Here is a 15,829-nt window from a genome sequence, read left to right on the forward strand (position 1 = left end):
GGGATTTATGATGTCTTATGAACTGCACATATACAAAAATAATAGTCAAGTTCATTATTTAATTAATATATTAAATATAAAATTATGAATAGAAATACAATACAGCACCAAAGAAAGCAAAAGTGATCAAATTAATCAAGTCCAATTGACATGCAAAATGGGCTTGTCAAATGTATACTATATCTGTACTACATGTTTCATTGAGGGCCATTTTTTAATCTGTCATCACGACAGAGCTAAGACTTCCTACAGTTTATGTAGCCTCTGGTTTTTCAATCACAACTAAACCAGGGAGGCAAAAGCGAGACAGCTGCTTGGCCTTGAGGGGCTTACTAATAACCAAATGATTGTTGGTTCAGTCCCTGGCATTGACAGCATGTTCCCAGTAGGGAATTAGCTACTGTAAGTTGGGTAATATTAAATGTTCTGTGTCCACCAACACTGTTAAACTGCACAAGGATGTTAGACTTCAGGTGATCCATACAGTTTTTCTAACATCCATGATGCTATTTTAAATGGAAAGAACTTTGGGTTAACTTCTGTTGTTTTTAAATGTGCTATACAAATAAAGGTGAGTTGACTTGACTAATGAAATGCACATGTGTAGGCTCTCTGAGAATCAAGAACAAATGCATAAAAAATACAAATAGTTTGCCAAGGTAAATACAACAGTAAGTGAATCTTATAACATTTCTTGCCAAAAGAAAGTGGAAAAGCAAAGACTGTTTTTGTTACCATGCCCAGCAAATCTCAATGACATCAATTGGCTTGATTGCAACGACTGCATACCAGCCAATAATGCATTTTCACGCTTATATCATTCGGCAAAGTAGCACTGTAAACTTTTCACAATGTGTGATACTCTGAGCCTGCCAGGGCTCTACCAGGTATGTGGTGAAAGCAGACAAAACATTTCTTCTTCTGTCAGTGCAAATTAACTGAATCAGCAAGGCCAGTCATTTATTTGGTCTGTTGGTCCTGAATAGGAAGGCCACCCACAACCACTGACCTACAACTCATTAGCTCTAATGGAGTCAGTTTAATGAAGCCCGTCTGGGTTGACTGACAAGCGACACAGAGACGTGCACACGATCCACAGTCTGCAGACCAGGAACAATCTGCACCCCCTAGAATATAGCCCCTCTGGTTTCATTCATATGGTAAAAGTCACACAGACCTCGTGGTAACCTGAGACAGTCGGGGCAGCTTTCATTCAAAGAGGAAGGGAGCTGTGGGTGACTTTATCTGAGGGTCACCAATGGGCTTTGAATGACATGTTGCTCATTGCATTTCTGTGGGCATTCATGCAAAACTGCTCACCGGGATGAAGCGTAGTTGTGCGCTGAAGGCCTTTCAGCCTTCACACTCATACAGCAGGTCAAATTAATGGCAGCCCTGTAGAAGGTATGGGATGTACTGTATGTAAACATGGGTGGTATTGCCTTTGCATTTTAGAGAATTTGGTGCTCCTCTTTTCAACCCAGCAATTTGCGGCCTCCTTCCATCTTTTATTTGCGAGCATTGCAATATTTACCTCCCAGTCCAATCAAATACACAAACATAATCTGTGTGACATGTGAATAACCATGCATTATGTAGCACCTTTACAGCATGATTAGATGAGCTGAGAAGGAAAAACACACCACTCATACTGTTCATGGTTTCATGAGTTAACGGTAGGTAGTAATAGCATTTATGCAGTATTATTCCATTCTGAGGCCTCAACGTTTTGGTGAGCCACAAAGAATAGATACACTGCAAAATATATGTAAGTGTAAGGATAAACTAAAAAATATGAAACAAAGCAAAAGGGGGAAAACAAGCTTGTGGGGTACACACTCATCCCTCAACAAGACCACATATTATTAAAATGGCGCCAGGGCACCCAACATGCATTTTGCATTTTTTTATTTTGGTCAAGTTGTCGTGCCATGTTGACATTATTCACATACTTGTCCGTTTCCGCTGTCAATACACTATAAAAGAGTGAGATTGAATAACTGCTGACAGCAAGACTGGAAGTGGGTTGGCTTTACCATACATGTACACAGGTGGTCTGTGTGTCTGTGTATCTTATATTCTACATACCTTTTGTTGAAAAGATTGTTTTTCTTTCATTTGTTTTTTCAAATAGATCACAACTCTCTATTCCATTTACACGGGTAACTCTACTTGTCCATGGTCCAATTCAAGAAGGTAACTGCTGGTTCATTTCTAATTTCTCTTCTATTGATACTCCCACTGGGGAAACTGTGTTCTCTCTCAGAATACAGATCCTTGTGTCAGGCCCGGTTCAGTGTATTTGTGTTGGAGTGTGCTCTTTGTTTGACAAAGAGCGCACACACACACACACACACACACACACACACACACACACACACACACACACACACACACACACACACACACACACACACACACACACACACACACACACACACACACACACACACACACAGAGACACACACACACACACACACACACACACGCACACGCGCACACGCCCACACAAGTATGATCGTTGTTCAAATACATTTTTTACACATATGAATTTCCTTATTACACGTACGCGCATGCACGCACACACACACGCACACGCACACGCACACGCACATGCACATGCACATGCACATGCACATGCACACTCAACTGACATGGTGCAGAGTAATGAATTGGTGTGAGAGATGCCTGTCACAGAAACCCTTTTAACACACTCATTCCTAACTGTTAGTGTGCCATTTAGCCATTTAAACCAGTAAATACAGTACTTGTAAATGGCAGAGTCTGGGAGAAACGTCACAGTGTAATGAATGTGATAGACTTAACAACCAACCACAACCTTGGGTTCAGGGGGAGGTCAGTGAACAGTGTCAATCAAAATCCATTCTCAAATTGGTTTGTACAGAACAAGAGCCAAAGGGTAATAATGATAAGTGGTTTATAATGTAGCATTTTATAGTCACCATAACTGTTTTATATGTAATTGTTTTCTTTTCTCTAGAACCAATTACCTACAAGAATGCTAAACTTTTCCTCCTTCTGCCAAACCATCAACGCTCATTAGCCTTGTTGTCATTTAACAACTTAAGCCCTATATACTTAGGTGACCGGGGTTCACCAGGGGTCTATATATTGTTCACCCCAGAATAGGGAAGCTAGGGTTCATCAGTAATTGTTTATGAGGCCATGAGAAAGTACAGTAGCGTACCACCATTGCTTACCACAACTGAAACACCTGGTTAAATAGTCTAACTGGCTCATGAGTTATGAGGTATTGGGGATCAAAGCTGATCAATTTGATGTGAGATTGTTACCACTTACGTCATGGTATATACTTTACCACTGACACAATCAGCAACACCAAACACGATTAAACTTAGTATGAAAACAATTAAACAACACAAAACGTTTTTCCTTTTTTGGAGGGGGGTCTAATTACATCACTAAATCAATATGGTATTTGATCTACTTTGTGATATTCAAGGAGCTTTAGGGTTCATAAGCTTTGCAAGATTTGTAAGGGTTGCAGGTTCCACTTCCACTTGCCCCAGCTTGTACAGGAGTTGTAGAGACATTTTAATGCCCTCATTTTGTCTTTTGGCATCTGGTCAAATGGAGCATTTTGGAAAATAATAGCAGGCAATTGAAGCACACAGTCCCCTCACAGCTGTCATGTTGCATCTCGTTATAGGAAGTTTCTCTTATTGGACTACGTTGGAAATCATCTAAAAACAATGTATGACCTCTGGTTAAGAGACTGGGGCTCTGCCCAGAAAAAAAATGTGATTTGAGGCAGATGTGTGAGAGTCTGTCTGGCGATGAAACCTAAAGTACAAACCAGACCAGGTCCAGGCCAAGCCAATTCAAGCCAGAGAGTACATCAGAGAGGACAAATTTATCAGCGGTAGACCTTTTCTCTCCTTACTGTTGGTCCAGGAAACAGACTTGAGGCTGTACCTTTGAGGTGGGTTATCCCCTACACTACAGAATGTTGCTGGTGCCCGAGATTGAACCTATTGAAATATACAGTATCACTGTCCATTGTTGCAACATCCTGAACGCCATGCAAGCTCATTGTTTATGCTCTTAGCATTGAACACAACCCTTTCAGAGATGTCTCAAGACAGAATCAAATTATGTGGTTTTGTTGGATGCAGCTTGGACTGCTAAATGATAACACAGCACCCAACTTCCTCTTGACCAGAAATATTTAAAGCTTGAGCGACAGTCAGCGAGTGCACTTGTAGGACAAACGTCCAAATTCTGTGACTTCTTTGTGACACAAATACATTTCCATTTTTAAATAAATGTTAAAATGAAACTGATCTCCATCCACACCAGTGTGTTTCAGAAATAATCGTCCATACTACATGCCTGAAAACATTTGACATTTAACAGCCATTTGACAATGTTCATGAAACAGCACTCCTAGTCACACAGCACTTACATTCCAATTTGTAGAAATGTATTCTGTGGATTTAACTACGGTTAGGTGAACTATTTAGATTCATAATCTTGACCAATAAGAACAAAACTACTCCACAAGGACAACTAAGAGACATTTTTTACAAGCTTAGAATATCAACTACTGTACAACAAGGCATTTCACACAGAAAATATGCCAGGACAGCTTTGTGTTTTGTCTATGTGAGAGGCTCTCACAACTTACCGCTTTTACCATCTGTGGAGATAACATTCTCACAGCAAGGAGCCTTGATTTGATTATTGGTTAATTTGTTTAGCGGGTTAGAGATGCTCTGCTTTAGAAGATCCAAACAACAAAATAAATCTAGCCTTTAGTGACCTGTAACATAGGGGAAAACGTCCATGGTCTTAGCCTTGTTGCTTGAAAAATAATCACCTCAAGTAAAGGTTAAAACTAAACAGGGAAGTTTAATTTTCCACTGATGGCTGTGTTTGATATTAGAGCTGTGAGGAAACAAAGTTGACCTGGGTGCACTGTGCACATTTTCACTTAAAACACATCTGAATTGCTGAGTGCCCCTGAAGATCTCCAATTTAGTTAAATAAATTCCCTCAGCAATAATTCAAGGTCACTAAAAGGTTTGTTGTGCTCTCTATTTTTCATTGCCTTTGGTGGTCCACTCTGAACTGGAGCGGAAGCTGAGTTTGGTCTGGTAACCTTGAATGAACCGTATATCTTCCATCATAGCATCTTATCACGTTGATGTTGGACCAATTGGTCCTGAGAGACCCAGAGCAGACTCATGGTTATGCTGAGTGATTTTAGTTTCAGGTCTATTGCCAATTAAATCATTGAAGGACAATACTGTATCAGTACAGGATGCCAGATCAAATATAACTTGGACCGAGAACAGCCCTTTTGATTTATCTTTTTACCCAGGGAAATCATTGTCATCCACCCTTGGCAGGTGTACTTTCTCCATTGCAGCACAATAAAATAATGATGAAAAACTGTATTAAATATTCAACCATTCAACATACTTTATTTACCTGAAATGATCTGAAATTCCAATAGGCACTTGGCCATTCAGATGTGTACTGCAAGACTCAAAGTTTTGCATTTTTTTGTAAAGATTATAGAGGTCCCATCAGTTTACACCCGTGTTTGTGTTTCTGTCTGTGTTTATGTGTCTCTTGCAGCATTACTTACAAGACAAAGGGCCAGCTCACATGCAGGTTTATGACCACTGTGTCAGTCAGAGAACATTATTTATCTTACAGTATCTGGACCCATACTTGTGGGACATGTTAATGGTCCCTGTGCTGTTTCAAAAGATAGTTATGAGGTGGAAACACACATGCCACAGGATATTCACACCCAATACCGGCATGCTGCACAGGGCCCCTGAGTCTGCAGATTATTGCTGCACACTGAATACAATGCTTTATCAACAAATGCCTGTGTCTCTGTTAACTTTCTGCTGCATTTCTAAATATTATGTTCTCATTTTCATGCTGAGAAATTATTATTTATTTATTATTTTGATTTGTATCTTAAATAAACTATAAAACAAATAATAATCCTGAGAGCTTCAGTTTCCTTCAATGGAACAATCTATCTCAGGATGAATCCATCCAATATGAAGTGGTTTAAATGGAATGGATTTACAGTTGTGGAAAAAAAGGTTAACTTGCATTTGGCTAAATGGAGAAGGAGGGTCAATTATAGGTGATTAATGAAAGTGTCATTTTTCCCACACAGGTCTCCACCAGGTCAGGTAGGTTATTGTGGGCCAGCAATGTCCGGAATTCACCAATCAGGATGGAATATGAAAAATCATACGGATCCGTCTTAATCACTTGACTATTCAGATAATGTGTACCAATGTGCGTGATGTTAGGACAAAATTTGTAATATAAAAATAAATGGTTTAGCAAAAATCGGCCTCCTGGTGGCGCTATAATAAGGCTCTAATACTCGACGTAGTGCGAATGTCCGTGCAAAGTTTCACCACAATCGGACACTGCGTTCATGATTCATTCTGTTCAAAACGGGCTACTCTTGCAAACTTTAGATGTCAATCTTAGCCAATCAGGATGGAATATGAAAAATCAAACAGATCCGTCTTGATCACATGACTATAGAGATCATGATGTGTACCGATTTGCGTGAATTTGGATAAAATCTGAAGGAGTAATATCAGAAATTATAGAGCGAAATTGCACGCTGTGTTCATGATTTGAGGCATTTTGTTCAAAACGGATCTGCACTCCTGCAAACAGCCGATCTTAGCCAATCAGGATGGAATATGAAAAATCAGAAAGACTTGTTTCGTTTAATGACTATAGAAATACTGTGTACCGATTTGCGTGATGTCTACACAAAATCTGTAGGATGTTGCAAAGATCGGCCTCCTGGTGGCGCTATAACAGGCCCATGTGAAAAATTGGGGGCAGAGGTTCTGCTTTGGCATCAAGGGAGTGTGTGTGCACAGTTCCGCTGCGATCAAGCCAACGGTGCCAGAGATTGGCTGTACACAACAGAAGGACGGACGGACGGACGGACGGACGGACGGACGGACGGACGGACGGACGGATGCAAAACATAGACTCGGCCATGCCTTTCGGCCTGATGGAGACAATGAATTGTGTCCCATTTAGTTGCTGCTGTGGTATTGGCCAAGTAGGTTACATCACATACCTGGAATTTGTCCTCTGTATTTAACCCATCCTAACTATTTGGAGTAGTGAGCTATTGAACAGCGCATGGGAAGTAGTTTGAAATACTGCACACCCTTTTCCTTTCAATTTAGTCAATAATAATAATCAAGGACAGTTACGCCTGGAGGAGCTGGGGAGTGGGGATCGAACCGGACCAGTTCCCAAATTGCTTTTCAGCCTCCTGAGCCACTTCAGTAGAGAATGGCAGCAGAAAATAATCACAAGCACAGGCCTGTCTTGCAAATGACTACTCATCTCAACAGATGTTCAAATTTACATTATGCCCGTGGCACTGTATACAACTGTCCGCAGTTTGGCTAAATATTGAAATCCAAACCTTTGACAACCTGCATGAATCTACCGATGTGGTACTGCAGAGGGGACTGCATGTAAAATAAATGCCTGTTTACGCGAATTATATTGAATGTGTTCATTGCTTATTTTGCAAGGTGATATTTTTCACAGAATGTTTGCTGCCATTGTTTTCATACAGTACAATTGTGCTCCCATGGCAACATTTCATTGCATTTCATATCTATCTTTTAACGTTGAGGTAATTTAGTCATTAGTAATAAGTCACAAGGTTGTGTTCATGGCAGCCAAATAATATGCTCTCCACAGGCTTTGACATTTGTTTGAATCACAGAGGTGGGGCTAAGTATCCCATCCAAGCCATGTGTCTTTCGATCACTAGAAAGCCAAATCTAAACATTTAGTTTTGTAGTGTGTCATGACGTTATTCATACTGAATTCTACATATCTGGCTGGTCTCTCATCTATACTGAGAATCAGAATAGGGAAAGAAATTGCTTTCCCTTTCAGTCTGGCCACACCAACAATCAGCTAGGTGTAACCTTGAAGTGGCTTGTGTTGATATAGCCCACCCCATATCTGTCCAAGAATATGACCTAGCAGACAATGTCCATCCACCTGTGGAACATATTTCTCGGCATGAAGGGCAAACAGCTGGGCTGGATAAAAGATCTGCGTGTGTACAAATCAACATTGTATGCCAGGCCATAAGAGACAGAGATTATAACAGGAAACAGGAAGCTAAAAGAAGATGAACATTAGACCACTGTCAAATGCTCTTAATTTTCAATTAATTCTAATCAAGGTTGGATACAGAATAAAAAATCATTCGCAGGTTAAAATCAGAACGACGTGCCACCTGAATAGATTTCAATGGAAAATAGATTTGAATGATAGTTTTGTTCAAATTGTTTCCTTGTGTGATTTAATCATGTGAGTACATTTGGATGTATACCAATAAATTGCATGGGAGCTGACTTTCTTTTTTATCTTCCTTAAGTTTGATTTCAATGAAAATAACAAAGTGTATTTTGTTATTATTATTAACATTTGTTTTTTTTCACCATTGTTGTCTCCCAATTTAGTCATCATGCCAATATACCTTGTCCTTAGGGTTAGGGTTAGGGTCCTATTGGTAGGTCTTTAGGAGGATGTAGACAACCACGTGTCTCCTCCGATTCAAATTACGTCACCAGCTGCTTCTTTTCACCTGACAATGAGGAGACCTAAAGCGTATGGAGGAATTCTTCCCAGTTCCACTCTCCATTGAACAGCCCAACTTGTAGGAGTCACGAATGCAGCGACAGAGATCGCCCTCCCCAACCGGCTTCCCACCCACGACCATGGCCAATTGTGTTTAATGGCACGCCCGACCAAGCCGGTCGCACCGTGGACGATTCAAACTCATCTCACAATGATTCTTATTTTCATTTGAATTTCAATAACATCCTGTAAAAGTCTAATATTTACGATGGCTGAATGCTAGGTATTGTAGGCATGCAGCATTTGCAGAATCCACTATCCCACATTGATTTTTAAATGTTCCCTTCTGATCCAAAACTAAGTATCAGTGCTCCTCAATATGGATCAAATTAGGCTTAAGTAGTCACAAATGTGCCAATGTTGGGATTCTTCAAAGTCCCCAGTGGCAGCAAGTCAGTCAACGAAATGCATGTTTATTTTTGTTGGGTAGCACTAGCACATCTTGCTCCCGCCTTGGTTTCTCCTGTTATCCCTGGATCAGGCTGAAGAAAGAAGTGATGGGGGGCGGGGGGGGGGGGGGGGGGGGGGGGGGGGGGGGGCTCAACTCACACTACTAAATGACTCCACAGTGAAGGAGACAACCTTCAAAAGTGAAGAATACACTTAAAAATGCCCTGACACCTTTGTAGCTCTAAACAGCTCAAAGCATGGGACTTAGTCCTAGACACACAGTGGAGGCACGAAGGGACCAATTGGTGTTATGTTAAGAATACAAGACAAGCACAAGCATTCAAGTTCACACAGGTAGGATTTACGAGGTGTGTGTGTGGTGAAATCTGTTTAAGGATTTTAGCTGATGTTCTTCGCTCATATAAAAATGTTTCCCCCAGAGCTCAAATTACTGAGTTAGCAATTATTCTTAATCTTATTATTATCCTCCGAGCCATTCTCAGCTGAGCCATGGCATGGTGCCTTACACAGATACGTGTTTGACAGGTAGTGCAGAACTAAACTTAAGGTGTAGGTATAGCAGGGAATAGTTTAGGCTCAGTGAACTGATTCCCAGTTTGGGGATGAAAAAAGCTTACCGGTGTGCACATCCAACCCAATTGTGCTCAGGTGCAGGTGAAGAGAAATATCTGCTCACAGAAATACACTTGCAGTATTTAATTCACGTTTTCATCAGGCATCCTGATGCCTGGTCAATGTCATGAAATGCGAAAAATGAATTACATTTTGGAAGTTTAATAGGCCTTCAAATATCTTCTTACATCTCTGAATCATAGATATATTCCACTGATAAATAAAAATTCTGATTATAAAAATAACAGATTAATTGTATTTTGCAGCTGCATATTGCATTATATGGCTATCTGAATTCATCACCAAAACTACACAGTGAAATCCTCAGTGTTAATTAAATAACATTTCTGCAATTTAATTAACACTGAGGATTTTACTGTGCATTAACCAAATGTGTATAATATTCCCCCAAACCTCCTGCGATGAGTCTCCTCTAGCACATCATGAGATGGTGAACAATGTACTGTAAGGCTGAGGCTGTTGTAACCTAATGAGCCAGAAGCTAAGGTCCAGCAACCAGCTCTAGCTAGCCAATACATTCTCATGAGGCTTTTAAAAGAAGACTCAACATGAAATGTGATATACAGTAGAATACCGTGATTATTATTGGACATAATGCTGAACAGCACATTGCAATATATGTGAAAAACTGCATCTGGGTCTAATCAGAAGTCAGAAACAATTAAAGCTTACTTCATTCCTGCATTGTTCTCTAAAATGCCTCATGCAAAACATGTCAAAGTGTGGTTGTTCTTTTGAGATGTAGGGACAAATTAATGTGGCTCCCTTGCATGGCTTTGCCAGAGCACAAGCAGAATGAGTGAACCATGAGTAAAGTCACCTACCTCTACAACAGTTCTCTCTTCCCTCCACAGGAGTAAGAAGAAATATTGAAATGTATTCCAACTTTTATACAAGTCCACAAGATGCTTGGGAAGGGAAGTCAGCAAGAACCCATTCCTTGTCATATATCCCACAGAGTCGCTCAAAGTCTTGCACTTGTTTGGAAAATTGATTGGTCTGAAAGTAAGTGAGAAGAGTCCCAGGGGCTATTGCTCCATGCAGCTAGGCTGTTCTGCAGGTCCTAGTGCCTGCCACTACTAGAAATGGACCATCATCTTAATGATGGTCCCACTTTACAGTAGCCTACATGCAGGATTCAATTTGGTGGTGGTGGTGGTGGTGGGGGTCCGTGACTCTGCTTTTGATATCCCCACTCTAGTCACTAATTAATAAAATGTTTCATCCTTGCTTCTGATCAGACCGAATACATGCTTCACCTTTTGGGTGATGTAGATTGTCTGATATGTTTGATACTTATGTTAGATAATATCACAATTTAACAATTAAATTAGACATGTACGTTAAACTCATGAACCCTGGCATCCCCATTGTGAGCAAATGGCAGATATACAGTATAAGCTCACAATGCATCGTAATGCAACGTGTTGTGAGCTAAGTTTAAGTGGTTAAGAAAATGTCCCACCCTCTGTTTCTTTTGTGTGTGTTTTTCACAAATCAAACCCAACTTGTGTCTAGACCGTGAGGAGTTTGCAAATGTGAATGACGTTATAAGAGAGGCATTGCATGAAAAATAAATGAGCTACTGAACACATTCTGACAAAACTTGTGTGACAACGCCGTACAGCTATTTCCTGTACTACTACTGACCTTGTTTGCATGAGGTTATGAAAACAGCACCCCCACTTCCATGAGATGATATTGAGGTAACTATACGTTATGTATATATACATAATGTATAGTTACCTCAATATCATTGCATATCATCAATACCATATCATCAATAGCATCCCAAGTTTAGGGTGGCATTAAATGTATATATATATACGTTTAATGCCACCCTAAACTTATTTTTATTTTATGTTTTCAATCATGACAAAATGCATTATTCCTCATTACTTACATGTAGGCTACTGGATGATAATATATCATAATATAGAAATAACAATGAACAATCAAAAGACATTACCTGACAATAGAAAATATCAAGGCAGGCCTACAATATGACTAAGATACACATTCCACTTCAAATCATATTTGTCCACCTGGTTACAATCAAACGATTCTAAAATATTCTTGGCAGTTGGCACTGAAGAACAATCGTGTTATGTTGATGCAACCTTGATATCTAATATGCAACCCAACATTCTACTTCACACTTTAGGGTTTCCACTCATCCCAGGTCAGGAGGATATCTACTAGTACACCAAAGTGAAGCCTCTGCCTTTGTTTATAAACATGTGCATTACAGGGCCAATGCAATGAAATCTTTCACCCATTCACATTCACACACAGATCATGAATAAAGTCACGCACCTGCTCATCTGTAGCAGTTAGGGTTCTTGACATTTGAAGCCAGGATGAGCAAGGGATTGAACCGGGAAGCTTCCGGTTCCAAGAGGGATACTCTACTACCTCCTGAGCCACTAAATGTGCTCAACTACAGTACAAATATTACAGGTGTTTCCCTGATAATATACAGTAGCTGTTAAGTTAATGTTAGGGAGACAGAGGAACATTTCACCCTCCAGTGGCCACATAGACTAGAAAAGGTCTACAGTATGTTCTCATAGCCGAGTCATTATTCATTATCAGGCCCGATTTGCTGATTGATTTTTATTGCATTACTTTCCCTTCCCTTCTCTTTCCCAGATGCATTTTTAACTGACTGTGAAAGAATGTTTTGGCCCTGGGATCCAGTCCACTGTCATACTGTAGTAATTGCAACATCTATTTCGACAGCAGATGTTCATGAGATCACCCAATCTGAGCTATTAATTTCAGAGATCAGACCATGGATTTTGAAATATTTTGTTCATAATTCTAGAATACACTAGAGCTAACTTGATCAGTAGCTTGGACCGTGTCAATCTTTGCAGTTATGTTGTGAAGAACAATTTCTTTCTGCTGTCATATAGCTCATGAATATACATTCATTCATTCATCACATTTCTCTATGGAATTTGCCCAGGTGTTTGTATTTTTCAGCAAATGCTGGTCTGGAACTCATGTCCTGAAATTGCCTCACTTTTTGTACTGGCAAGATTGTCAACATCTATACTTTGTGGAGATAGAGTTACAGGGTGCAGGGGTGTGATAAGCTCCATGAGGCTGTGCAAGTGAATAGTACTAATGTTTCAAGAGTAGTTTTGAGATTAGAGGTGAGCGAGCTTAAACTAATCCAGGTGGTGAAAATGTATGGTGTTAGTGCGTGCGTGCGTGCGTGCGTGCGTGCGTGCGTGCGTGCGTGCGTGCGTGCGTGCGTGCGTGCGTGCTTGTGTGTGTGTGCGTGTGCGTGTGTGTGCGTGTGTGTGCGGGTGTGTGTGTGTGTGTGTGTGTGTGTGTGTGTGTGTGTGTGTGTGTGTGTGTGTGTGTGTGTGTGTGTGTGTGTGTGCGCGCGCACATATGTTTGTGTGTCCATCCTTCCTCTCTACTCTTCACGTTTCCCACAAGGTCATTGCATTGAAACTGTTCTCTGACACTTTTGCACTCTCCTCTTAAATAATGGAGAAAAAAAGAAAAAGAAATCAGCATGTCTACCTTTTCTATCATGACCAGCCTCCAACATCTGGATCCAAATGAGACCATCTGGAAGTAAAATATGCTGACCATTCCACACAGGGGTTGACTGTGCTTTGATTATTATTACTCTGAACTTCTCCATGGCATTGCTGATTGTGAGTTTTTTTTATTTTTTTATCATAACTTGACAACCTTTCTTTTGCACTTCATATTTTCCACAAACTTGCAACTGTACTGTATCTATCAGGAAAAGTAACGCACAACAAAGGTTATGGTGAGGTGCTGACCTTTGGGAACAGACTTAAAAAGAAGGGGAAAAAGTGTTGCACACTCTAGTGATGTATTTGATTAAAACCCCGGGAAGGCATCTGTGTCATTTTAGATGTTTGCGTTGGCTATTAACAAATAGCAGATATACAACTCTTCACTTGGTGCCGCAATGCGAGCTTGTACATATGCTATTTTAGAACATTTTTTTTTAATCTTGAAAGTGTGAGAACGATTTAGATATAGAGGGCATTTGTAGAATCGGCCTCAGGTGTTAATGGGTAAACGTTTCGCCCTGTCCTAAGATCAGAATCAACAAATAACGAATCAACAAAACACTTTTTCAGGGCAAAAAAGGAGTACAGGGTGTACCACATGGATTAAACTCAACTTGTCCAGTAAGCCTTCCATAACCCACCATTTACTATTTACTATTTAGGCATTCAACAGACACTCTTAACCAGAGCCACTTACTAAGCTCAATAAACCCTTCTTTACAGTGCACCTGAAGTTTTTTTTTGTGGTATCTGACCCCTTCAGAACCCTAACTGTGAGTGATCAAACTTGGGAATCCCCTCAGAGAGACAAAGGCACACTTCAGAGGTGTCTTTCCTGCTTTGGCACTAGGGAGGCTTGGGGATTTGGAGGCCATGCCTCCTACTGGTCTGCTGTAAAAGCCATTTGGAGGAGCCTACTGGGCCTCATGCTGTTTATCACTGTTCTTGGACATCTTCAGACACGGTTGGGAATGAGTGTAGCCGAAGAGGAAACATAAATCATACATGGATGATTCTGTTGCATCAGTGAGACCCCCCATCCCCCAACCCCCACCCCCCCACACGGAGATCAGAAGTGGGCTTCCCAGTCTCCATCTTTACCTTATTTTCCACCAGGGAGGTCACTTAAGAACAGATTCCTATAATTACATAATGGCTTGCCAGACCAAAAGTAGCTGTTGTTTGTTTTGGTCATGTGGTAAATATTGTGTAAGTACAGAAGTTGAGGGGAGGGTTTGGACATTTCTGTCTGGTAGAGGTGGGCTGAGCACAGCCATGTTTTGACTGTGGAAAGTATCTGTTTGAATTTGAGTTTTACGAGACTTCCACATACCAGTATACCTTGTCTACATGCAGGGTCAGGATGTAGATATACAGCACGTCAGAACATAATGTATGCATCTTACTTTATCTGACAACTCAGACATCCAGAACACTTCTTACATAATAATGGGCCTTGGGATGTTGGGCCTTGTAAATGTGTTCCTGTGTTTTGGTAGATAAGTTATTCAAGTGAAAGAAATACCCTGCCTACAGAGTAGATGACATAAAAAAAAAGACTTATGTTTGTTATAGTGTACAGTAGCTCCAGAGGGGATAGATAGAATGAGTTTCGGGGAAGAAAATGTGAAGGAATCTTCCTCTGGTTTCAACCACTAAACCTGATGGTCAGAGGGGAACAGGTGGGAGACAGAATACATGTTTCCCACACATTACGTTATTAAATTCATATTTAGAATGCATTCTTATCTGCAGCTATTCATGAGTGCAAATGGTGGAACATACATTGTTTCCAAGATTGCTAAAGTGACAGCAGTAGAGTCAAAATCAGAACACAGAGTAAAAAACATCTGATAAACACCCAGGTGTAGATTGATCATGTATGCACATGCAGGAGAATTACTAAGTATAAAAACACTCTGAAATAAACAGATGTTCCTTTTCCCCCCTTACATTGCAAAACAACAAAAAGGTGTCACATAATCCAATCTGAAGTGTTATTCTGCTGATAACGGGCTCTACAGACAAGCATTGTAACCGCTTCTGACCAGAGGGAATATGTACACTATGGGCCCATCCACATCTGGGCTTCATCAGCACAGTCGGATCAGAACCAGAGCTTGAAGAGACAGCTCACTTCGTGGAACTGAGCAGGAAATAAGGGCTTAATCTTGATTCTATGAAACATTCAGATCTAATTAACCAGAGGCGCAGCGCAGCGCAATGAGATCTAGAAACGGTCATCATTCTCTGCGATCATCAGTTTAACTGTGGTGTGTTTACAGTATACAGTGCAGACTGGCTAATACCGTCAACTGAAAGCATACTCAGGACAGGGTGTTGAATATCATGATGTCTGTATTTGCAAGTAATGAGAATATTGTGAATGTTACCATCATGCCATGACATATAATTTGCACAAAAATAATGATTGATGGATAATTGAAATAAAGTGAAATATTGGAATATCCTGGATATTGGAAACTATATATAATGT

This window comes from Gymnoscopelus microlampas, assembly GCF_963454915.1.
Source record: "Gymnoscopelus microlampas genome assembly, chromosome: 7".
NCBI lineage: Eukaryota > Metazoa > Chordata > Actinopteri > Myctophiformes > Myctophidae > Gymnoscopelus > Gymnoscopelus microlampas.